This window comes from Coregonus lavaretus, assembly GCF_964263955.1.
Source record: "Coregonus lavaretus genome assembly, contig: HAP1_SCAFFOLD_874, whole genome shotgun sequence".
Taxonomy (NCBI): Eukaryota; Metazoa; Chordata; class Actinopteri; order Salmoniformes; family Salmonidae; genus Coregonus; species Coregonus lavaretus.
The window spans coordinates 46,337-73,004 of NW_028157590.1; the positions used below are offsets into that span (position 1 = coordinate 46,337).

General features: G+C 43.8%; 1 protein-coding gene across 4 annotated transcripts in view; it reads right to left on the reverse strand.

Moving 5' to 3' along the window:
* The window catches only part of LOC311125227 (activating transcription factor 7-interacting protein 1-like), a 61,800-nt gene that overhangs the window by 23,038 nt on the left and 12,094 nt on the right, over positions 1–26,668 (reverse strand). The window contains exon 1 of one of the 4 annotated variants that reach the window (XM_084199280.1): positions 7,147–7,209. The exons of 2 other annotated variants lie outside the window; for them this stretch is intronic. The gene's annotated coding sequence lies outside the window, so the exon portion shown is untranslated. Of the gene's footprint in view, positions 1–1,245; positions 1,305–7,146; positions 7,210–26,668 lie in introns of those variants that run through there. One more of the 4 variants, XM_084199279.1, reaches the window with a different exon arrangement.

The window sequence follows — 26,668 nt, forward strand, 5'->3', positions numbered from 1 at the left end:
GTCATTGTAAGTCCTTGTAAAAAAAACTGCTGATTCTTCAACCATTAGCATAGGGCAATACGAAAAAGAAAAAAATATGAAAATAAGCAGTGAGAGGACATGGTCAAACTAAAAAGCTAGCAGAGATGGGTTGGGCTCCAAGCCATAGTCCAAGCTACAGTTTTCTTTAGTGAATGTTTTCTCCTGTTAAATAAGGCCATTCAATCCAAGTGTAGAGTGCTCCCATGTTCTGTTGCTAGGCCTATGTGAGCTGCATCCTCAGGCTGCCGGCATACATTTCAGAAACTCTAATTCCCTCAGCTTTCAGATCTCACCCAAGACACAGGCAAAGGTAGGCTATCCATTTCAGCAATGTTGTGTAAACATTGTAGGTTGTATTTTACATACACGACTGATTTGGCTGAGCTAGGTGGTCTGGAGGAATCTTCAAGAATTCCTCCACTTACTTTTCACTGCCTCATCAAAGACGAATGACTGTTGACAGCCTCTGAATAATGAGACGTTTGTTAATTGGACTCGATCCAAGATTATGTGCACCTTTCAAATCTCAGGTGTGTTTTTCAATTAGTGGCAAGGCGGGAGGAGCTACGCAACATGAGTTTTGATTAGTGTGCCTATCCCAGTGTTGATCAGAGCCAGTTTGCGGTTTTGTCACGTTTTACAGTTTTTTTCCTAAGATCCCAATAGGCCTCCATTAGCCAGGAAACCAATAGGCAAAAATGTTGGTAGATATGAAGATATCATCTTCCTGTTCAAACTCCTATTCTTGTTCCGGTGCCAATGATTATTCAATACCTTTTTCACTTGTCAGATAAAGGTTTTAACACATTTGGACTGGTTGCAAAGCATTGCTGCTAACACAATACGTAAGGTTTGTAGCATTCTCTCCCAACTGTTCAGACCCTTTCACTTCCTCTCACAAATAGCAGGGCATGAATATTTAAATGCCAAAAATGCTCCTTTATGAATACAGAAAAGATATACAAATATTTATTCTAATACGAAACAAACAATGATCATCAGCCCCATTGAACAAAATATTATAAATAAATAACATATTTTAAAAAGTATATGATCTACGTTTCGGAATCGTGGTTACCGTAGCACTCTTTAGCGAAATAAATAAATACTACAGTAGCCAAGTTAAATCCTGAAATGTAGGCCAATATACTAGTCAGAATAAAGCAACATGGGTATAGGTGTACAAGATTACAAAATTAATAAATAAAAAAAATTCAAGTAAACCTTGAACAGGAGAAGTCTGCAGAAGTAGGCCTTCCGTTGGACAGAGGTCGTATGCGCGATTTGTTTGGCTGTGTTGATTGAGGGAACTAGCAACAGCAAAATGGAGGGGAAAAAAACGGGAGGGTGAGGGGGGCTGGGTTGGACTGTTCCATCTGTTGTTTCAGCAAAGAGTGTTCTTGTGCAAGGTTGTGCGCACAGTGAAACCTTCACAGTCTAAGCCTCATGGCTCAACACAGCCAGCACAGGCAACCCTGACACAGCACAGGATGACAAACAGCACAATGCAACACCCTCAGAACAAAAAGATTTTCTCCCTTTAGGATTTACCTCAGTGGCCATATTAAAAGCTATTAAAACAAATGCAAAATATAACTTTTTTAGTAACTCTGGCAGAAGCATGCAAAACAAATACTTATTTTTGCCTGCAAAAAACCCAGGCTGGCAGCACAGTCAGTAGTTCCCAGCCTGACACACTTAGCACCACCCCTCCCCCGCCATAGCACAGTCTGAAGCTGCATGGAAAATTACAGCCTAGCTAGGACTAAACCATTCTGTCAGAGGTAGGGGGGGAATATTTTTTTCTAACTAGAGAGGGTGCTAGAGAGATAGAACCGTTTAATTAACCACCAGAAATGACGAATGCAAATAAAAAATAAGGTCCTTTCGCTGTAATGTTCAAAAAAAGCCTGAGAGAGTATATAACCTTAGACACCACAGTCAAATGTATCAATGTTTACGAGTTGTAAAATTGGACAGATATCAATCATTACAGGGATCAATCATGTTCCTTGTACATGAACACCAGTATGGAATATTAGAACAGCTGAGCACACTATAGATAGAAAAGATACACAGGTAACACAGGTGAAAACACACAATTTCTGAGAAGAAAGTGTGATGATAACATTGTTTAGAAATAAGTATTTCAATTAACAGGCCTATAATCACTAATGGCAATAGCAATACAATGATTAAGCGAACATACATAAAAAAATATGGTAGTTGATCGTTTTTTACTCAATGTTGAGAGTCAGGATTAAACTATGTTTTCTGTTTCTTCCATAGTGCTTGGACTACAACATCAAACCAAAAATAGATCATTTAAAAATGCTGCTGATATTACGGTTATTCAGTAGAACTAACACTAGCCAGCTAATGGCTCACTGCGTATCACTCTGCATAGTATGCCCATCCCCCACTCCCTTCCTCTTTCATAGCTTGCGTGAGGACTGCCTGCAGAAACTCAAAATGTCCGCCAGTGCTGCTGCTGTGCGCAGCCAGGCTTAGCACATGGCAGCTGTTGGCTGAAACATCCACTTGAGCAGGACTAGGGAGTTTAAGCTCCTCCTACTTTTAGGTATCATTTTACTCTTCACATAATTATATACACTGAACAAACATATAAACGAAACATGCATCAATTTCAAAGATTTTACTGAGTTACAGTTCATATAGGGGCGTAGATCAGAAAACCGGTCAGTATCTGGTGTGACCACCATTTGTCTCATGCAGCACGACACATCTCTTTCGCATAGAGTTTATCAGGTTGTTGATTGTGCCCTGTGGAATGTTGACCATTTACATTTACGTCATTTAGCAGACGCTCTTATCCAGAGCGACTTACAAATTGGTGCATTCACCTTATGATAGCCAGTGGGACAACCACTTTACAATATTACATATTTTCCTTTTCTTTTTTTTTCTTTGGGGTGGGGTAAAGGGGGGTAGAAGGATTACTTTATCCTATCCCAGGTATTCCTTAAAGAGGTGGGGTTTCAAGTGTGTCCGGAAGGTGGTGAGTGACTCCGCTGTCCTGGCGTCGTGAGGGAGCTTGTTCCACCATTGGGGTGCCAGAGCAGCGAACAGTTTTGACTGGGCTGAGCGGGAACTGTGCTTCCGCAGAGGTAGGGGGGCCAGCAGGCCAGAGGTGGATGAATGCAATGCCCTCGTTTGGGTGTAGGGACTGATTAGAGCCTGAAGGTACGGAGGTGCCGTTCCCCTCACAGCTCCGTAGGCAAGAACCATGGTCTTGTAGCAGATGCGAGCAGCAACTGGAAGCCAGTGGAGTGTGCGGCGGAGGAGCGGGGTGACGTGAGAGAACTTGGGAAGGTTGAACACCAGACGGGCTGCGGCGTTCTGGATGAGTTGTAGGGGTTTAATGGCACAGGCAGGGAGCCCAGCCAACAGCGAGTTGCAGTAATCCAGACGGGAGATGACAAGTGCCTGGATTAGGCCCTGTGCCGCTTCCTGTGTAAGGCAGGGTCGTACTCTGCGAATGTTGTAGAGCATGAACCTACAGGATCGGGTCACCGCCTTGATGTTAGCGGAGAACGACAGGGTGTTGTCCCACTCCTCTTCAATGGCTGTGCGAAGTTGCTGGATATTGGCGGGATCTGGACCACGCTGTCGTACACGTCGATCCAGAGTATCCCTAACATGCTCAATCTGTGACATGTCGAGTGAGTATGCAGGCCATGGAAGAACTGGGACATTTTCAGCTTCCAGGAATTGTGTACAGATCCTTGCGACGTGGGGCCGTGCATTATCATGCTGAAACATGAGGTGATGGGGGCAGATCTTTGTGCTTTCAAATTGCCATCGATAAAATGTAATTGTGTTCGTTGTGTGTAGCTTATGCCTGCCCATACCATAACCCCAACGCCACCATGGGGCACTAAGTTCACAACGTTGACTTCAGCAAATCGCTCTTCCCAAATGTCTGCCATCTGTCTGGTACAGTTGAAACCGGGATTCATTTGTGAAGAGCACACTTCTCCAGCGTGCCAGTGGCCATAGAAGGTGAGCCTTTTCCCACTGAAATCGGTTACGACGCAGAACTGCAGTCAGGTCAAGACCCTGGTGAGGATGACGAGCACGCAGATGAGCTTTCCTGAGACTGTTTCTGACAGTTTGTGCAGAAATTATTTGGTTGTGCAAACCCACAGTTTCATCAGCTGTCCGGGTGGCTTGTCTCAGACGAAGCCAGATGTGGAGGTCCTGGGCTGGTGTGGTTACACGTCGACTGCGGTTGTGAGGCCGGTTGGACGTGCTGCCAAATTCTCTAAAACGACGTTTTAGAGAATTCTCTGGCAACAGCTCTGGTGGACATTCCTGCAGTCATCGTGCCAATTGCACACTCCCTCAAAAACTTGAGACATGTGGCATTGTGTTGTGTGACAGAAATTCCCATTTTGGAGTGGCCTGTTATTGTCCCCAGCACAAGGTGCGCCTGTGTAATGATCATACTGTTTGACAAACTTCTTGATATACCACACCTGTCAGGTGGATGGATTATCTTGGCAAAGGATAAACGCTCATTAACAGGGATGTAAACAAATTTGTGTGCAAAACGAGAGAAATAAGCTTTTTGTGCGTATGGAAAATGTCTGGGATTTTTTATTTCAGCTCATGAAACATGGGACCAACACTTTACATGTTGCGTTATTGTTTTCAGTATACATACAATGGGGATTGTACCGAAGGATCGCATTTTATAACATTGTCTCTCATATTGACTCCTATTGCTAACAAAGAAACCAAAAGATCGTCGACTGATTGAGATACTGATTTGACCAAAATGTCCTTCGAATGGATGATGAAAAATAATGTTTAGTTACATTTTGCCTCATAACTTTATAATAATAATAATTAACATGTTATTTTCTAATCTCTGATGAGTTTCCTTCATAGGAGTAATAACATCCTGCTATGTTACAACAGCTCTGTTAACGTTCCAATGTTATTGCACACTGCACGTAGGCTTCACCTCACCACTCCTCTTTCATTAACCGCGTTCTGGATTCACTGCAGAAAAAAACAAAATGGCCGCCAGCTCTGCTGTGTGTGCAGCCAGCCAGGCTGAGCCCTCACACGCTTCTAACTGAACACATATCCAAGCCACTGTAGTACTACAGTGTATCAAGTTACATCACCTCCATGTTAATACATTATCTGCTCTGTATGCCAATTTGGTATAGACTGTTTCGTTAGTTTTTATTTTTATAAAAAATTGGTTAAATTCGCTTTTTACAAAATGTTTTGTTATTTAAAGTAGTTACTATGTACTTCCTCATCCATCCCACATCATTTTCTGTTTGGTTATGCTGATCAATTAGGTTAAATCTATTTAGTTTGGGTATATTTTCTCCTGAAGCTCCCATGACGCGGTTCAAGCTAATCCTCCGCTGTACTATATACTACAGCCTTTACTGATTGATGTGGGCCATAGATGATTGGTTTCTGGTCTGCAATAGGTGTAAACTGTCCACTGTATACTTCCAACCTGGATGAAAAGACTCCTCATCACCATCTTGTCCTTCCTTCTATTCCTTTGGTAATTTTTGTCTCCTCTGTCCAACACCAGTGATTGACTAGGCTAGTACTTGAGTAGTACTTGGTGTTCTGCTCATAGCTCACAAAAATTCCAGAGGGGTATGTGGCCACACAGCAGCACAACTATTCACAGATGTGTTAAATCTTGAAAAGGCTTGAAAATTCATGGGCACATCTGTGATTGCAGCGCATTATAAATATCTTTCCAGCGAGCTGTCCATTCCTGAATTAATCCATGACACAGGCAAACATCTCAAAATTACTTTAAAAAACGATGCAAGTATACAGGTATGCAGTTCCTCTCATTTGTCATTGTAAAACACTGCTGATCTTTCAATCATTAGCATAGGGCAATACAAAGTAAAAAATAGAAAATCAAAAGAAATCGCCTGTCTTGCTACACAGCAGTGAGAGGACATGGTCAAACTAAAAAGTTAGCAGAGATGGGCTGGGCTCCAAGCCATAGTCCAAGCTACAGTTTTCTTTAGTGAATGTTTATCCTGTTAAATAAGGCCTTTCAATCCAAGTGCAGAGTGCTCCCATGTTCTGTTGTTAGGCCTATGCAAGCTGCATCCTCAGGCTGCCGGCATACATTTCAGAAACTCCTTTCAGATGACTATTTCAGTGAAAATTCCCTCAGCTTTCAGATCTCACCCAAGACACAGGCAAAGGTAGGCTATCCATTTCAGCAATGTTGAGTAAACATTGTATGTTGAATTTTACATTCACGACAGATTTGGCTGACCTAGGTGGCCTGCAGAAATCTTCAATAATTCCTTCACTTACTTTTCACTGCCTCAACAAAGACGAATGACGGTTGACAGCCTCAGAATAATGAGACGTTTATTATTGTACTCGATCCAAGATTATCTGTACCTTTCATACCTCAGGTGTGTTTTTCAATTAGTGGTAAGGCGGGAGGAGCTACGCAACATGTGTTTTGATTAGTGTTCCTATCCCAGTGTTGATCAGAGCAAGTTTGTGGTTTTGTTGCGTTTTGCAGTTTTTTGTTCTTAGATCCCCATAGGACTCCATCAGCCATGAAACCAATAGGAGAAAATGTTGGTAGATATGAAGATATCACCCTCCTGTTCAAACTCCTATTCTTGTTCCGGTGCCAATGATTATTCAATACCTTTTTCACTTGTCAGACAAACGTTTTTACACATTCGAACTACAGTAGCTGCTAACACAATACCTAAGGTTTGTAGCATTCTCTCCCAACTGTTCAGACCCTCTCACAAATAGAAGGGCATGAATATTTAAATGCCAAAAATGCTCCTTTATGAATACAGAAAAGATATACAAATATTTATTCTAATACGAAACAAACAATGAACAACAGCCCCATTGAACAAAATATTAGAAAATAATCAAACATTTAAAAAAAAAAGTATATTATCTACGTTTCGGAATCGTGGTTACCGTAGCACTCTTTAGCTAAATAAATAAATCTACAGTAGCCAAATTAAATACTGAAATGTAGGCCATGATACTAGTCAGAATAAAGCAACATGGGTATAGGTGTACAAGATTAAAAAAAGAAATTAAAAAGAAATTCAAGTAAACCTTGAACAGGAGTAGTCTGGCGAAGTAGGCCTTCCGTTGGATAGAGGTCGTACGCGTGATTTATTTGTCTGTGTTGATTGAGGGAACTAGCAACAGCAGAGGGAGGAAGGAAAAAAAGCGGGAGGGTGAGGGGGGCTGAGGTTAGACTGTTCCATCTGTTTCAGCATAGTGTGTTCTTGTGCAAGATTTTGCGCACAGTGAAACCGTCACAGTCTCAGCCTCATGGCTCAACACAGCAAGCACAGGCAACACTGACCCACCACAGGCAACACAGGCTGACAAACTGCACACCCTCAGAACAAAAGGAGGGAAACAAAAGGATTTTCTCCATTTAGGATTTACCTCACGTGGCCATCTTAAAAGATACTACAATAATTGCAAAATAGACTACTTTTTCATTACTTTAGCAGAAGCATGCGACACAGAGACTGCTTTTTGCCCACAAAAAAACAAGGCTAGCAGTGCACAGTCAGTACTAAAGTGCACAGCCTGAAACACTTAGCAGCACCCCTCCCCCACCCTAGCACAGTCTGCAGCTGCATGGAAAATTACAGCCTAGCTAGGACTAAACCATTCTGACAGAGGTAGGGGGGCCAATATTTTTTTCCCAACTAGAGTAGGTGCTAGGGACATAGAACCGTTTAATTAACCACCAGAAATCTAGACTACTTCTGTCCTAAAATAAGAACACAAATGAAAATAAGGACCTTTCGCTGTAATGTAAAAAATAAATCCTAAGAGAGTATATAACCTTAGACACCACAGTCAAATGTATCGATGTTTACGAGTTGTAAAATTGGACAGATATTAATCATTACAGGGATCAATCATGTTCCTTGTACATGAACACCAGTATGGAATATTAGGACAGCTGAGCACACTATAGATAGAAAAGATACACAGGTAACACAGGTGAAAACACACCATTTCTGAGAAGAAAGTGTGATAATAACATTGTTTAGAAATAAGTATTTAAATTAACAGGCCTGTAATCACTAATGGCAATAGTAATAAAATGATTAAGCGAACATGCATAAAAAAAGATTGATCATTTTTTACTCATTCTTGAGACTCAGGACTAAACTATGTTTTCTGTTTCTTCCATAGTGCTTTGTCTAAAACATGAAACCTAAAATAGATCATTTAAAAATGCTGCTGATATTACGGTTGTTCAGTAGAACTAATACTAGCCAGCTAATGGCTCACTGCGTATCACTCTGCATAGTATGCCCATCCCCCACTCCCTTCCTCTTTCATAGCTTGCGTGAGGACTGCCTGCAGAAACTCAAAATGTCCGCCAGTGCTGCTGCTGTGCGCAGCCAGGCTTAGCACTTGGCAGCTGTTGGCTGAAACATCCACTTGAGCAGGACTAGGGAGTTTAAGCTCCTCCTACTTTTAGGTATCATTTTACTCTTCACATAATTATACACTGAACAAAAGTATAAACGCAACAAGCAACAATTTCAAAGATTTTACTGAGTTGCAGTTCATATCAGGAAATGAGTCAATTTAAATAAATAAATTAGACCCTAATCTATGGGTTTCACATGACTGGGAATACAGATATGCATCTGTTGGTCACAGAAACTTTTAAAAAAAGAGGTAGGGTCAAAGATCAGAAAACCAGTCAGTATCTGGTGTGACCACAATTTGCCTCATGCAACGCGACACATCTCCTTCGCATAGAGTTTATCAGGATGTTGATTGTGCCCTGTGGAATGTTGTCCCACTCCTCTTCAATGGCTGTGCGAAGTTGCTGGATATTGGCGGGATCTGGACCACGCTGTCGTACATGTCGATCCAGAGCATCCCAAACATGCTCAATCTGTGACATGTCTGGTGAGTATGCAGGCCATGGAAGGACATTTTCAGCTTCCAGGAATTGTGTACAGATCCTTGAAACATGGAGCCGTGCATTATCATGCTGAAACATGAGGTGATGGCGGCAGATCTTTGTGCATTCAAATTGCCAACGATAAAATGCAATTGTGTTCGTTGTGTGTAGCTTACATCTGCCCATACCATAACCCCAACGTCACCATGGGGGACAGCGTTCCAGTGGCCGTCGAAGGTGAACATTTGCCCACTGAAATCGGTTACGACGCCGAACTGCAGTCAGGTCAAGACCCTGGTGAGGACGACGAGCATGCAGATGAGCTTCCCTGAGATTGTGCAGAAATTATTCGGTTGTGGAAACCCACAGTTTCATCAGCTGTCCGGGTGGCTGGTCGCATCGACGATCTGACAGGTGAAGAAGCCGGATGTGGAGGTCCTGGGCTGGCATGGTTACACGTGGTCTGTGGTTGTGAGGCCGGTTGGATGTACTGCCAAATTCTCTAAAATGACGTTGGAGGCGGCTTATGGTAGAGAAATGAATATAACATTATTTGCCAACAGCTCTGGTGGACATTCCTGCAGTCAGCGTGCCAATTGCACACTCCCTCAAAACTTGAGATGTGGCATTGTGTTGTGTGACAAAAATGGACATTTTAGAGTGGCATTTTATTGTCCCAAGCACAAGGTACGCCTGTGTAATGATCATGCTGTTTAATCAGCTTCTTGATATGCCACACTTGTCAGGTGGATGGATTATCTTGACAAAGGAGAAATGCTCACTAACAGGGATGTAAACAAATTGGTCAACAAAATATGAGAGAAATACGTTTTTTGTGCATATGGAACATTTCTGGGATTTTTTATTTCAGCTCATGAAACATGGGACCAACACTTTACGTTCCGTTAATTTTTTTGTTCAGTATACAATGGCGATTTTACCGAAAGATCGCAATTAATAACATTTGTCTCTTGTATTGACTCCTATTGCAAACAAAGAAACCAAAAGATCGCTGTCTCTTTGATTGAAATACTGATTTGACCAAAATTTCCTTCGAATGGATGATGAAAATAAACGTTTAGTAACATTTTGCCAAATAATTTTACTATAATAATTATTAACATGCTATTTTCTAGTCTCTGATGAGTTTCCTTGATGAGGTGAAATCACATCCTGTTATGTTACAATGGCGCTGTTCACATTCCAATGTTATTGCACAGTGCGCATTGTCTTCCCCTCCCCACTCCTCTTTCATTACACACGTTCTGGGTTCACTGCAGAAAAAAACAAAATGGCCTCCAGCTCTGCTGTGTGCGCAGACAGCCAGGCTGAGCCCTCACACGCTACTAACTGAACACATATCCAAGCCACTGTAGTACTACAGTGTATCAAGTTACATCACCTCCATGTTAATAAATTATTGGTTCTGTATGCCAATTTTACATAGATGGTTTTGTTCGTTTTTATTTGTATAAAAAGTTGGTTAAGTTTGCTTTTTACAAAATGTATTTCTTTTTCAAGGTAGTTATTATGTACTTCCTCATCCATCCCACATCATTTTGTGTTTGGTTATGCTGATCAATTAGGTTAAATGTATTTCGTTTGGGTATATTTTCTCCTGAAGCTCCCATGACGCGGTTCAAGCTAATCCTCCGCTGTACTATATACTACAGCCTTTACTGATTGATGTGGTCCATAGATTATTGGTTTCTGGTCTGTGATAGGTATAAACTGCCCACTGTATACTTCCAAACTGGATGAATAGACTCCTCATCACCATCTTGTCCTTGCTTCAAATGTTTGTATTGTCTGACCAACACTAGTGATTTACTAGGCTTGTACTGTGTTCTGTTCATAGCTCACAACAATTCCAGACGGGTGTGGCCACACAGCAGCACAACAATTCACAGTAAAATCAGGAAAGGCTTGAAAATTCATGGGCACATCTGTGATTGGAACGCATTATAAATATCTTTCTAATGATCTGCCCATTCCTGAATTCATCCGTATGACAACACAGGCACTGGCAAACATCTCAAACTACTTTAAAAATGTCACACCCTGGCTCTGGGACTCTATTTGTTGAGCCAGGGTGTGTTTATTCTATGTGTTATATTTCTATGTTGGGGGTTCTAGTTTGTCTATTTCTATGTTGGCCTGAGTGACTCCCAATCAGAGGCAACGAGTGTCAGCTGTTGGCTGGTTGTCTCTGATTGGGAGCCATATTTAAACTGTCTGTTTTCCTTTTGTGTTTGTGGGTTCTTGTTCCGTGTTCGGTCATTGTCACCGTGGACTTCACGAGTCGTTTATTGTTTTTGTTCGTGCTTTAATATAATAAAGTAACATGTTCATTCATCACGCTGCGCATTGGTCTACTTCTCCTTACCCTGACGATCGTGACAGAAGAACCCACCATAAAAGGACCAAGCAGCGTGTCCAGGAGCAGGCAGACTGGACATGGGAGGAAGCGCCGGGAAAAGAGATGGAGAGGTTGGCGATGGCCCAGGTGGGCAAATCGTGGTCCTGGGAGGACATGCTCTGGGGCAAGGGACCTTGGGGTAGGATTAAGGCCCTGGCGAGAGAGGAGCAGCGGCGTCAGCAGTGTCATCGTCGGAAGGACGAGAGGCAACCCCAAAAAAAATTTAGGGGGGGGCACACGGCATGGGCGGCTGGGCAGCAGGAGGCTGCCACAGGGCGATTTGGAGAGGAGGCCACCGGGTTTGGGGGGCCAGAAGGCAGGTTGGCGGAGCCTGGATGGAGAGCGGAACGAACTTCCCGTGCTCAGGTATGGCAGCATGGGACGGGGCAGGTTCCGCGGTATGCGGAGCGGCGTACTGTGCCACGAGTGGTCCGGCATAGTCCTGTACGTCCTGTGCGAGCACCCCGCACGTGTCGTGCGAAGGTGGGTATGCAGCCAGGACGGAGTGTGCCGGCTCAACGCTCGTGGTCTCCAATGCCTCTCCGCGGTCCCGGATATCCTGCTCCAGTGTCACGTGCTGTTATGCCAGTACGGGTACACAGCCCTGTACGTACGTCCTGTGCGGATGCCTCACACAGAGTGTGTGAGGGTAGGCATTCAGCCAGGACGGGTGGTGGCCGCTCTTCAGTCCAGGTCTCCTATCCGTCTCCACAGCCCGGTTCGGCCTGTCCCTGCTCCACGCACCAAGCCTACGGTGTGCGTCGCCAGCCCAGCCCGGCCTGTCCCTGCTCCACGCACCAAGCCTACGGTGTGCGTCGCCAGCCCAGCCCGGCCTGTCCCTGCTCCACGCACCAAGCCTACGGGGTGCGTCGCCAGCCCAGCCCGGCCTGTCCCTGCTCCACGCACCAAGCCTACGGGGTGCGTCGCCAGCCCAGCCCGGCCTGTCCCTGCTCCAAGCAACAAGCCTACGGTGCGCGTCGCCAGCCCGGCCCGGCCTGTTCCTGCCACTCGCACCAAGCCTACGGTGTGCGTCGCCAGCCCGGCCCGGCCTGTTCCTGCCACTCGCACCAAGCCTACGGTGCGCGTCGCCAGCCCGGCCCGGCCTGTTCCTGCCACTCGCACCAAGCCAGGGGTGCGAGTCGCCAGCCCGGCCCGGCCTGTTCCTGCCACTCGCACCAAGCCTACGGTGTGCGTCGCCAGCCCGGCCTGTTCCTGCCACTCGCACCAAGCCTACGGTGCGCGTCGCCAGCCCGGCCCGGCCTGTTCCTTCCACTCGCACCAAGCCAGGGGTGCGAGTCGCCAGCCCGGCCCGGCCTGTTCCTGCCACTCGCACCAAGCCAGGGGTGCGAGTCGTCAGCCTGGTCCAGAACGTTCCTGCTACTCGCACCAAGCCAGGGGTGCGAGTCGTTAGCCTGGTAAAGCCCGTTGCTGCTCCACGCACCAAGCCAGGGGTGCGAGTCGTCAGTCCGGTGAGGCCCGTTCCGGCTCCACGCACCAAGCCAGGGGTGCGAGTCGTCAGTCCGGTGAGGCCCGTTCCGGCTCCACGCACCAAGCCAGGGGTGCGAGTCGTCAGTCCGGTGAGGCCCGTTCCGGCTCCACGCACCAAGTTAGGGGTGCGCATCGTCAGCCCGGCCCGGCCCGTTGCTGCTCCACGCACCAAGCCAGGGGTGCGCATCGTCAGCCCGGTCCGGTCAGTTCCTGCCTCACGCACCAAGCCAGGGGTGCGCGTCGTCAGTCCGGCACAACCCGTGCCTGGGTCATCGGTGCCAAATCAGGTACCGCTCAACTGCTCCACAACGGAGCTGAAGCTAGCCGCTCCTGCTATGTCCAGGTCAGCTCCAGCCAGCGGGGCCAGACCGGACCAGGGGCGCTATGGGGGGTTGATTGGAGGGTGGTGGGCAAGGCCGGAGCCAGAACCGCCGCCGAGGAGGTATGCCCACCCAGCCCTCCCCTGTTTAGCTCTTATTGAGGCGCGGTCGCAGTCCGCGCCTTTAGGGGGGGGTACTGTCACACCCTGGCTCTGGGACTCTATTTGTTGAGCCAGGGTGTGTTTATTCTATGTGTTATATTTCTATGTTGGGGGTTCTAGTTTGTCTATTTCTATGTTGGCCTGAGTGACTCCCAATCAGAGGCAACGAGTGTCAGCTGTTGGCTGGTTGTCTCTGATTGGGAGCCATATTTAAACTGTCTGTTTTCCTTTTGTGTTTGTGGGTTCTTGTTCCGTGTTCGGTCATTGTCACCGTGGACTTCACGAGTCGTTTATTGTTTTTGTTCGTGCTTTAATATAATAAAGTAACATGTTCATTCATCACGCTGCGCATTGGTCTACTTCTCTCCCTGACGATCGTGACAAAAAAACTATGCAAGTATACAGGTAGGCAATTCCTCTAATTTGTCATTGTAAGTCCTTGTAAAATACTGCTAATCTTTCAATCATTAGGATTAGCATCAGGTAATACGAAGTAAAAAGTAAATAAATACAACTCGCCTGTCTTGCTACACAGCAGTGAGAGGATATGGTCAAACCAAAAAGTTAGCAGAGATGGGCTGGGTTCCAAGCCATAGTCCAAGCTACAGTTTTCTTTTATAACAAGGCCTTTCAATCCAAGTGCAGTGCTCTCATGTTCTGTTGCTAGGCCTATGCAAGCTGCATCCTCAGGCTGCCGGCATACATTTCAGAAACTCCTTTCAGATGACTATTTCAGTGAAAATTCCCTCAGCTTTCAGATCTCACCCAAGACACAGGCAAAGATAGGCTATCTGTCTCAGCAATGTTGAGTAAACATTGTACCTTGAATTTTACATTCACGACTGATTTGGCTGAGCTAGGTGGTCTGGAGGAATCTTCAATAATTCCTTCACTTACTTTTCACTGCCTCAACAAAGACGAATGACTGTTGACAGCCTCTGAATAATTAGACTTTTGTTAATTGGACCCGATCCAAACCTCAGGTGTGTTTTTCAATTAGTGGCAAGGCGGGAGGAGCCGTGCAACATGATCATTAGATTACAGGCAACATCCACCCTGAGCTAATGGGTAGAGCTGCCGCTTTCAAGGAGCGGGACTCTAACCCGGAAGCTTATAAGAAATCGCACTATGCCCTCCGACGAACCATCAAACAGGCAAAGCATCAATACAGGACTAAGATCGAATCGTATTACACCGGCTCCGACGCTCGTCGGATGTGGCAGGGCTTGCAAACTATTACAGATTACAAAGGGAAGCACAGCTACGAGCTGCCCAGTGACACAAGCCTAGCAGACAAGCTAAACTACTTCTATGCTCACTTCGAGGCAAGTAACACTGAAACATGCATGAGAGCATCAGCTGTTCCGGATGACTGTGTGATCACACTCTCCGTAGCCGATGTGAGTAAGACCTTTAAACAGGTCAACATTCACAAGGCCGCAGGGCCAGACGGATTACCAGGACGTGTACTCCGAGCATGCGCTAACCAACTGGCAAGTGTCTTCACTGACATTTTCAACCTCTCCCTGACTGAATCTGTAATACCAACATGTTTCAAGCAGACCACCTACTCCCTGTGCCCAAGAACACCAAGGTAACCTGCCTAAATGACTACCGACCCGTAGCACTCACGTCTGTAGCCATGAAGTGCTTAGAAAGGCTGGTCATGGCTCACATCAACACCATTATCCCAGAAACCCTAGACCCACTCCAATTTACATATCGCCTCAACAGAACCACAGATGATGCAATCTCTATTGCGCTCCACACTGCCCTTTCACACCTGGACAAAAGGAACACCTATGTGAGAATGCTATTCATTGACTACAGCTCAGCGTTCAACACCATAGTGCCCTCAAAGCTCATCACTAAGCTAAGGACCCTGGGACTAAACACCTCCCTCTGCAACTGGATCCTGGACTTCGTGATGGGCCACCCCCAGGTGGTAAGGGTAGGTAACAACACTTAGAAAGGCTGATCCTCAACACGGGGGCCCCTCAGGGGTGCGTGCTCAGTCCCCCCCTGTACTCCCTGTTCACTCATGACTGCATGGCCAGGCACGACTCCAACACCATCATTAAGTTTGCCAATGACACAACAGTGGTAGGCCTGATCACCGACAACGACGAGACAGCCTATAGGGAGGAGGTCAGAGACCTGGCCATGTGGTGCCAGGACAACAACCTCTCCCTCAACGTGATCAAGACAAAGGAGATGATTGTGGACTACAGGAAAAAGAAGAGGACCGAGCACGCCCCAATTCTCATCGATGGGGCTGTAGTAGAGCAGGTTGTGAGCTTCAAGTTATTTGGTGTCCACATCACCAACAAACTAACATGGTCCAAGCACACCAAGACAGTTGTGAAGAGGGCACGACAAAACCTATTCCCCCTCAGGAGACTGAAAAGATTTGGCATGGGTCCTCAGATCCTCAAAAGGTTCTACAGCTGCACCATCGAGAGCATCCTGACTGGTTGCATCACCGCCTGGTATGGCAACTGCTCGGCCTCCGACGGCAAGGCAATACAGAGGGTAGTACGTTGCCCAGTACATCACTGGGGCCAAGCTTCCTGCCATCCAGGACCTCTATATCAGGCGGTGTCAGAGGAAGGCCCTATAAATGGTCAAAGACTCCAGCCACCCTGGTCATAGACTGTTCTCTCTGCTACCGCACGGCAAGCGGTACCGGAGCGCCAAGTCTAGGTCCAAGAGGTTTCTAAACAGCCTATACTCCCAAGCCATAAGACTCCTGAACATCTAATCAAATAGCTACTCCTCTTTTACGCTGCTGCTACTCTCTGTTTATTATCTATGCATAGTCACTTTAATAACTCTACCTACATGTACATATTACCCCAATTACCTCAACTAACCGGTGCCCCCGTACATTGACTCGGTACCGGTACCCCCTGTATATAGCCTCGCTATTGTTATTTTTACTGCTGCTCTTTAATTATTTGTTACTTTTATTTCGTATTTTTTTGGTATTCTTTCTTAAAACTGCATTGTTGGTTAAGGGCTTGTAAGTAAGCATTTCACTGTACGGTTGTATTCAGCGCATCTGACAAATACAATTTGATTTGATTTGATTAGTGTTCATATCCCAGTGTTGATCAGAGCCAGTTTGTGGTATTGTCGCGTTTTACAGTTCATTTTCAAAGATCCTCATTGGACTCAATAGGAGAAAATATTGGTAGATATGAAGATATCACCTTCCTGTTCAAGGTCCTGTTCTTGTTCCTGTGCCAATGATGATTCAAGACCTTCTTCACTTGTCAGACAAATGTTTTTATACATTCGGACTGGTAGCAAAGCATTGCTGCTAACACAATACTTAAGGCTTCTAGCATTGTCACCCAACTGTTCAGACCCTCTCACTTCCTACCACACAAATACCTAGGCATGAATATCAAAAAATTAAAAATAAATTTAAAAAATCCTAATACGAAACACACAATGACCAAATACAGCGCCATTGTCAGAAATATTGTTACAAAAATAACTTTAAAAACCTTATATTATCTACGTTTTGGAATCATGGTTAGCATAGCATTCTCTAGCGAATAAACAAAAACTAGAACAGTAGCTAAGTTAAATACTGAAGTGTAGGCCAAGATACTAGTCAGAATAGAGTAACATGGCTATAGGTGTTTAACATTCTTTAAAAAAAGAAAGAAATTCAAGTAAACCTTGAACAGGAGTAGTCTGGAGAAGTAGGCCTTCTGTTGGACAGAGGTCGTACGCGTGATTTGTTTGGCTGCGTTGATTGAGGAAACTAGCAACAGCAGAGGGAGGAAGGAAAAAAGTGGGAGGGTGAGGGGGGCTGAGGTTGGACTGTTCCATCTGTTTCAGCATAGTGTGTTCTTTTGCAAGGTTGTGCACACCTGCGCACAGTGAAACCATCACAGTCTCAGCCTCATAGCTCATCACAGCCAGCACAGGCAACACTGACCGAGCTCAGGCTGACAAACTGTAACACCCTCAGAACAAAAGGATGGTAACAAAATGATTTTCTACCTTTACGATTTACCTCAGAATGGCCATCTTGAGTTACTACAACAAATGTAAAATAGACTACTTTTTTAGTAACTTTGGAAGAAGCATGCAGCACAGACTGCTTTTTGCCCGCAAAAAAACAGGCTAGCAGCACAGCCAGTAAGTGTACAGCCTGACATTCATAGCACCACCCCTCCCCCACCCACCCTAGTAGGCTGCAGCTGCATGGAAAATTACAGCCTAGCAAGGACTAAACCATTCTGACAGAGGTAAGGGGGAGGAGAGTTTTTTCCAACTAGAGAGGGAGCTAGAGAGATAAAACCGTGTAATTAAACACCAGAAATCTAGACTACTTCTGTCATAAAATGAGAACGCAAATGAAAATAAGGACCTTTCACTGTAATGTTCAAAAATTGCCTGAGAGAGCATTGTCACCCAACTTTTCAGACCTTCTCACTTCCTATCACACAAATAGCTAGGCATGAAAATAAAAAAAATATAAAATAAATAAAAATGTTTTTATTGGCTTGCGAAAGTATTCACCCCCTTGGAATTTTTCCAATTTTGTTGCCTTACAACCTGGAATTCAAATGGATTTTTTGAGGATTTGGATCATTTGATTTACACAACATGCCTACCATTTTGAAGATGCAAAATATTTGTTTTGTGTGAAACAAACAAGACATAAGACAAAGAAACAGAAAACTTGAGCGTGCATAACTATTCCCCCCCCCCCCAAAGCCAATACTTTGTAGAGCCACCTTTTGCAGCAATTACAGCTGCAAGTCTCTTGGGCTATGTCTCTATAAGCTTGGCATATCTAGCCACTGGAATCTTTGCCCATTCTTCAAGGCAAAACTGCTCCAGCTCATTCAAGTTGGATGGGTTCCGCTGGTGTACAGCAACCTTTAAGTCATACCACAGATTCTCAATTGGATTGAGGTCTGGGCTTTGACTAGGCCATTCCAAGACATTTAAATGTTTCCCATTAAACCACTTGAGTGTTGCTTTAGCAGTATGCTTAGGGTCATTGTCCTGCTGGAATGTGAACCTCCGTCCCAGTCTCAAATCTCTGGAAGACCGAAACAGGTTTCCCTTAAGAATTTCCCTGTATTTAGCGCCATCCATCATTCCTTCAATTCTGACCAGTTTCCCAGTCCCTCCCGATGAAAAACATGCCCACAGCATGATGCTGCCACCACCATGCTTCACTGTGGGGATGGTGTTCTCGGGGTGATGAGAGGTGTTGGGTTTGCACCAGACATTGCGTTTTCCTTGATGGCCAAAAAGCTCAATTTTAGTCTCATCTGACCAGAGTACCTTATTCCATATGTTTGGGGAGTCTCCCACATGGTTTTTAGCGAACACCAAACGTGTTTGCTTATTTTTTTCTTTAAGAATGGCTTTTTTCTGGCCACTCTTCCATAAAGTCCAGCTCTGTGGAGTGTACGGCTTAAAGTGGTCTTATGGACAGATACTCCAATCTCCACTGTGGAGCTTTGCAGCTCCTTCAGGGTTATCTTTGGTCTCTTTGTTGCCTCTGATTAATGCCCTCCTTGCCTGGTTCGTGAGTTTTGGTGGGCGGCCCTCTCTTGGCAGGTTTTTAATAATGGATTTAAATGGTGCACCGTGGGATGTTCAAAGTTTCAGATATTTTTTTATAACCCAACCCTGATCGGTACTTCTCCACAACTTTGTCCCTGACCTGTTTGGAGAGCTCCTTGGTCTTCATCGTGCCGCTTGCTTGGTGGTGCCCCTTGCTTAGTGGTGTTGCAGACTCTGGGGCCTTTCAGAACAGGTGTATATATACTGAGATCATGTGACAGTTCATGTGACACTTAAATAAAGTCCACCGGTGGACTTTATTTAACTAATCATGTGACTTCTGAAGGTAATTGGTTGCCCCAGATCTTATTTAGGGGATTCATAGCAAAGGGGGTGAATACATACAGTGGGGAGAACAAGTATTTGATACACTGCCGATTTTGCAGGTTTTCCTACTTACAAAGCATGTAGAGGTCTGTAATTTTTATCATAGGTACACTTCAACTGTGAGAGACGGAATCTAAAACAAAAATCCAGAATATCACATTGTATGATTTTTAAGTAATTAATTTGCATTTTATTGCATATTATATACTACATAAGTATTTGATACATCAGAAAAGCAGAACTTAATATTTGGTACAGAAACCTTTGTTTGCAATTACAGAGATCATACGTTTTCTGTAGGTCTTGACCAGGTTTGCACACACTGCAGCAGGGATTTTGGCCCACTCCTCCATACATCCTCCAGATCCTTCAGGTTTCGGGGCTGTCGCTGGGCAATACGGACTTTCAGCTCACTCCAAAGATTTTCTATTGGGTTCAGGTCTGGAGACTGGCTAGGCCACTCCAGGACCTTGAGATGCTTCTTACAGAGCCACTCCTTAGTTGCCCTGGCTGTGTGTTTCGGGTCGTTGGAAGACCCAGCCACGACCCATCTTCAATGCTCTTACTGAGGGAAGGAGGTTGTTGGCCAAGATCTCGCGATACATGGCCCCATCCATCCTCCCCTCAATACGGTGCAGTCGTCCTGTCCCCTTTGCAGAAAAGCATCCCCAAAGAATTATGTTTCCATCTCCATGCTTCACGGTTGGGATGGTGTTCTTGGGGTTGTACTCATCCTTCTTCTTCCTCCAAACATGGCGAGTGGAGTTTAGACCAAAAAGCTATATTTTTGTCTCATCAGACCACATTACTTTCTCCCATTCCTCCTCTGGATCATCCAGATGGTCATTGGCAAACTTCAGATGGGCCTGGACATGCGCTGGCTTGAGCAGGGGGACCTTGCGTGCGCTGTAGGATTTTAATCCATGACGGCGTAGCGTGTTACTAATGGTTTTCTTTGAGACTGTGGTCCCAGCTCTCTTCAGGTCATTGACCAGGTCCTGCCGTGTAGTTCTGGGCTGATCCCTCACCTTCCTCATGATCATTGCAACTCCACGAGGTGAGATCTTGCATGGAGCCCCAGACCGAGGGTGATTGACCGTCATCTTGAACTTCTTCCATTTTCTAATAATTGCGCCAACAGTTGTTGCCTTCTCACCAAGCTGCTTGCCTATTGTCCTGTAGCCCATCCCAGCCTTGTGCAGGTCTACAATTTTATCCCTGATGTCCTTACACAGCTCTCTGGTCTTGGCCATTGTGGAGAGGTTGGAGTCTGTTTGATTGAGTGTGTGGACAGGTGTCTTTTATACAGGTAACGAGTTCAAACAGGTGCAGTTAATACAGGTAATGAGTGGAGAACAGGAGGGCTTCTTAAAGAAAAACTAACAGGTCTGTGAGAGCCGGAATTCTTACTGGTTGGTAGGTGATCAAATACTTATGTCATGCAATAAAATGCAAATGAATTACTTAAAAATCATACAATGTGATTTTCTGGATTTTTGTTTTAGATTCCGTCTCTCACAGTTGAAGTGTACCTATGATAAAAAGTACAGACCTCTACATGCTTTGTAAGTAAGAAAACCTGCAAAATCGGCAGTGTATCAAATACTTGTTCTCCCCACTGTATGCACGCACCACTTTTACGTTATTTATTTTTTAGAATTGTTTGAAACAAGTTATTTTTTTCATTTCACTTCACCAAGTTGGACTATTTTGTGTATGTCCATTACATGAAATCCAAATAAAAATCAATTTAAATTACATGTTGTAATGCAACAAAATAGGAAAAACGCCAAGGGGGATGAATACTTTTGCAAGGCACTGTAACCTTAGACACCATAGTCGAATGTAGCAATGTTTGCGAGTTGTAAAATTGGACAGATATCAATCATTACAGGGATCAATCATTCTCCATGTGCCTTTAGACCAGCAGGGCTTGACATGAGCTTTTTTTGCCATTTTTTACTTGTCCAAAAGATGAAATCACTTGTTCAAAAAAAAAAAGGTCTGTGACAATTAACATTTTTACATCATGGAGCCACTTTACAAAATAAAATGCATTACAATATTTTTTACCATTGAGAATCAGACGAAAATGTAGGCCACACTCTTTGCATATTCAAGGCTGTCTCAAAATACAATACGGCCCCTTTAAGGCTCTCCTGGAGGATGGTTGGCCATTCTTGTTAGCCTATAAAATATTGCAACATTACAATTACAACCAAATACTTTTTATGTCTTAATAAAATAATTGCCTCCAGGGCTCGTCCCGTCATCCCTGGGACGACAAACAATACGTTTACGGTTCAAAACGGATTCTGGGAGAGTTCTGGGATGACAGATCCAAAATTCATTGCAGTTTAAAACATTTAAAAAAAATAATGAGGCTGATGCAACAGATCAGACCGTTTAGCATAAAATGTTGCTAAAGTTTGATTTTTTCATATTATAAGCTCAACTATTGCGCACATGGCTGTAGGATATGCGCAAATGTTCTAAAAATGCAATTAGCGGGAAAACACCAAGTGGTTTCATGTGACAGAGATGAAAAAATCCATTCGAAATGAAGAGGGGAGATCTAAAGATGCACTAATTAGCATTGGTTACTAATATGACACATAAAACGTCCAAGTTTTAAACAATTACGTTCATGGTTAAATGGTTTCAAAATGCTGACCGCCTCTGCTCAGATTCAAGGTGTGTGATCTGCGGTGCGCAACAGGCACTGTCCTTCACTCTCCGGTCTTGTGACCATTTGATCTGAACGAACCCTGCGTCGAGTAGCCTATGTCAACAGAATCAAGCCTTTAGATGTTAATGATAGGCTAATTATCCTTCATTATATTTGTCAAACATGACGGCCGCTTAGCCTATATTTCTGTAATTAAAAGTCTCATTAAAGTTTGGCTACATTTTCTGGCGTCTCCCTCATGTCCGCATTGGTTTGGACATGAGGCTGTAGCCAAGGTGCATATCACCTACACTTAGACATGTAGCCTTTTTTATTGATGTACATTAAAAATGTATTAGAATACTATGCCATTTGGCCTCTCTGATACAATTCTGATCAGAGTAATTGTTTGATATTGTGAATTTTGTGTAATTTGTTTTACTTGTCCATTAGGACAACTTAAATCTATATTGTTCTTGTCCGACAATTTTTTACAACTTTTCCCGGACAAGCATTAATGTCGAGCCCTGACTAGTATGGATAGAATAGATAGAAAAGATACACAGGTAACACAGATGAAAACACACAATTTCTGAGAAGAAAGTGTGATAATTGTTTAGAAATAAGTATTTTAATTAGTTAATAGGCCTATAATCACTAATACCAATAGCAATACTATGATAAGGTAAACACAAATACAAATGTCTTGATCATTTTTTACTCATTGTTGAGAGGCAGGTCTAAACTGTTTTCTGTATCTTCCATAGTGCTTGGATTATGAGATGAAACCAAAATTAGATCATTGAAAAATGCTGCTGATATTACCAGTTATTCAGTAGAACATTAGCAAGCTAATAGCTCACTGCATAGTATGCCCATCCCCCACTCCCTTCCTCTTTCATAGATTGCGTGAGGACTGCCTGCAGAAACTCAAAATGTCCGCCTGTGCTGGTGCTGTGCACAGCCAGGCTTAGCACTTGGCAGTTGTTGACTGAAAAATCCACTTGAGCAGGAGGACTAGGGAGTTTAAACTCCTCCTACTTTTAGGTATCATTTTACTCTTCGCATAATTATACCTTTACTGAAAGATCGCAATTCATGACATTCGTCTCTTGTATTGACTCCTATTGCTAACAAAGAAACCAAAAGATCGCTGACTGATTGAGATACTGATTTGAGCAAAATGTCCTTCGAATGGATGATGAAAAATGTTATGTTTAGTTACATTTTGCCTCATAACTTTACTATAATAATTGTTGACATGTTATTTTTTAATCTGATATGAGTTTCCTTGATATAAAACAAATAAGGTGTAATCACTGCTATGTTACAACAGCTCTGTTAACATTACAATGTTATTGCACACGTAGGCTTCCCCTCACCACTCCTCTTTCATTACCCGCGTTCTGGATTTACTGCAGAAAAATCAAAATGTCCGCCAGCTCTGCTGTGTGCGCAGCCAGCCAGGCTGAGCCCTCACACACTGCTAACTGAACACATATCCAATCCACTGTAGTACAACAGTGTATCAAGTTACATCACCTCCATGTTAATACATTATCTGCTCTGTATGGCAATTTTGCATAGACTGTTTCGTTAGTTTTTATTTTTATAAAAAATTGGTTAAGTTCGCTTTTTACAACATGTATTTGTTTTTCAAAGTAGTTATTATGTACTTCCTCATCCATCCCACATCATTTTCTGTTTGGTTATGCTGATCAATTAGGTTAAATCTATTTAGTTTGGGTATATTTTCTCCTGAAGCTCCCATGACGCGGTTCAAGCTAATCCTCCTCTGTACTATTTACTACAGCCTTTACTGATTGATGTGGGCCATAGTGTCACACCCTGGCTCTGGGACTCATTATGTTGAGCCAGGTTGTGTTCATTCTATGTGTGTATTTCTATGTTGGTAATTCTGTTGTGTTTAATTCTATGTTTGCCTGAGTGACTCCCAATCAGAGGCAACGAGTGTCAGCTGTTGGCTGGTTGTCTCTGATTGGGAGCCATATTTAAACTGTATGTTTTTCCCTTTGGGTTTGTGGGTTTTTGTTCCGTGTTCGGTCATTGATACCGTTGGACGTCACGAGTCGTTTCTTGTTTTGTATTGTGTTTAAACTTTAACTAATTAAAGTATGTTTGTTCATCACGCTGCGCCTTGGTCTGTTCCATATGACGATCGTGACACATAGATGATTGGTTTCTGGTCTGCAATAGGTGTAAACTGTCCACTGTATACTTCCAAACTGGATGAAAATACTCCTCATCACCATCTTGTCCTTCCTTCTATTCCTTTGGTAATTTTTGTCTCCTCTGACCAACACTAGTGATTGACTAGGCTAGTACTTGAGTAGTACTTGGTCTTCTGTTCATAGTTCACAAAAATTCCAGAGGGGTATTATTTTTGTTTTTTTACCTTTATTTAACTAGGCAAGTCAGTTAAAAACAAATTCTTATTTACAATGACGACCTACACCGGCCAAACCCGGACGACGCTGGGCCAATTGTGCGCCGCCCTATGGGACTCCCAATCACGGCCGGTTGTGATACAGCCTGGAATCGAACCAGGGGGTCTGTAGTGACGCCTCAAGCACTGAGATGCAGTGCCTTAGACCGCTGCGCCACTCAGGAGCTGTGCGGTATGTGGCCACACAGCAGCACACAATTCACAGATGTGTAAAATCTCGAAAGGCTTGAAAATTCATTGGCACATCTGTGATTGCAGATAAATAATAAATAAAAAACTTGTCTTGCTACACATACCCCTCTGGAATTTTGGTCAAACCAAAACGTTAGCAGAGATGGGCTGGGCTCCAAGCCATAGTCCAAGCTACAGTTTTCTTTTGTGAATGTTTCTCCTGTTAAACAAGGCCTTTCAATCCAAGTGCAGAGTGCTCTCATGTTCTGTTGCTAGGCCTATGCGAGCTGCATCCTCAGGCTGCCGGCATACATTTCAGGAACTCCTTTCAGATTACTATTTCAGTGAACATTTCCTCCGCTTTCAGATCTCACCCAAGACACAGGCAAAGGTAGGCTATCAGTCTCAGCAATGTTGAGTAAACATTGTACGTTGAATTTCACGACTGATTTGGCTGAGCTAGGTGGTCTGCAGAAATCTTCAAGAATTCCTGCTCTTACTTTTCAGTTCACTAGCTCGACAAGAACAAATTACTGTTGACAGCCTCTGAATAATTAGACTTTTGTTAATTGAACTCGATCCAAGATGATCGCTACCTTTGAAACCTCAGGTGTGTTTTTCAATTAGTGGCAAGGCGGGAGGAACCTCGCAACATGAGCTTTGTTCAGTGTTCATATCCCAGTGTTGATCAGAGCCAGTTTGTGGTCTTGTGACTTTAAAAAAAAAAAAGAGATCCCCATAGGACTCCGTTAGCCAGGAAACCAATAGGAGAAAAATATTGGTAGATATTAAGATATCACCTTCCTGTTCAAGCTCCTGTTCTTGTTCCGGTGCCAATGATGATTCAAGACCTTTCACTTGTCAGAGAACAGAGAAAGGTTTTTACACATTCGGACTGGTTGCAAAGCATTACTGCTAATACAATACTTAAGGCTTCTAGCATTCTCCCCCAACTGTTCAGACCCTCTCACTACCTCACACACAAATAGCAGGGCATGACAATCTAAATGCCGAAAATTCTACTTTTTTACAACAGAAAATATATAAACATATTTTTTCTCCTAATACAAAACACAAATACAGCGGTACTGTAAAAAATATTATAAAAAAATAACACTTCATAAAAAACCTTATATTATATACGTTTCGGAATTGTGGTTAGCATAGCACCCTTTAGCGAGAAAATAAAATAAAACAATAGCTAAGTTAAACACTGAAATGTAGGCCAAGATACTAGTCAGAATAGAGCAACATCGTTATAGGTGTACAACATTCTTCGAAAAAAGAAAGAAATTTGAGTAAACCTTGAACAGGAGTAGTCTGGAGAAGTAGGCCTTCTGTTGGACAGAGATCGTGCGTGTGATTCGTTTGGCTGCGTTGATTGAGGGAACAAGCAACAGCAGAGGGAGGAAGAAAAAAAGCGGGAGGGTGAGGGGTGCTGAGGTTGGACTGTTCCATCTGTTTCAGCATAGTGTTCTTGTGCAAGGTTGTGTGCACAGTGAAACCGTCACAGTCTCAGCGTCATGGCTCAACACAGCCAGCACAGGCAACACTGACCCAGCACAGGTTGACAAACTGCACAATGTAACACCCTCAGAAGGATGGGGGAAAAAATGATTTTATCCCTTTAGGACTTACCCCAGGGTAGCCATCTTAAAAGCTATTAAAACAAAAGCAAAATATATTTTTTTAGTAACTTTGGCACAGGCATGCAGCACAGAGACTGCTTTTTGCACGCAAAAAACCCCAGGCTAGTAGGGCAGTCAGTACTCAAGTGCACACCCTGACACACATAGCTCCACCCCTCCCCCACCCTAGTAGGCTGTAGCTGCATGGAAAATTACAGCCTAGCTAGGACTAAACCATTCTGACAGAGGAAGGGGGAGAATATTTTTTTCCAACTAGAGAGGGTGCTAGAGAGAGAAACATTTAATTAACCACCAGAAATCTAGACTACTTCTGTCCTAAAATAAGAACACAAATGAAAATAAGGACCTTTCGCTGTAAGGTTTAAAAAAAGCCTAAGAGAGTATATAACCTTAGACACCACAGTCAAATGTATCGAT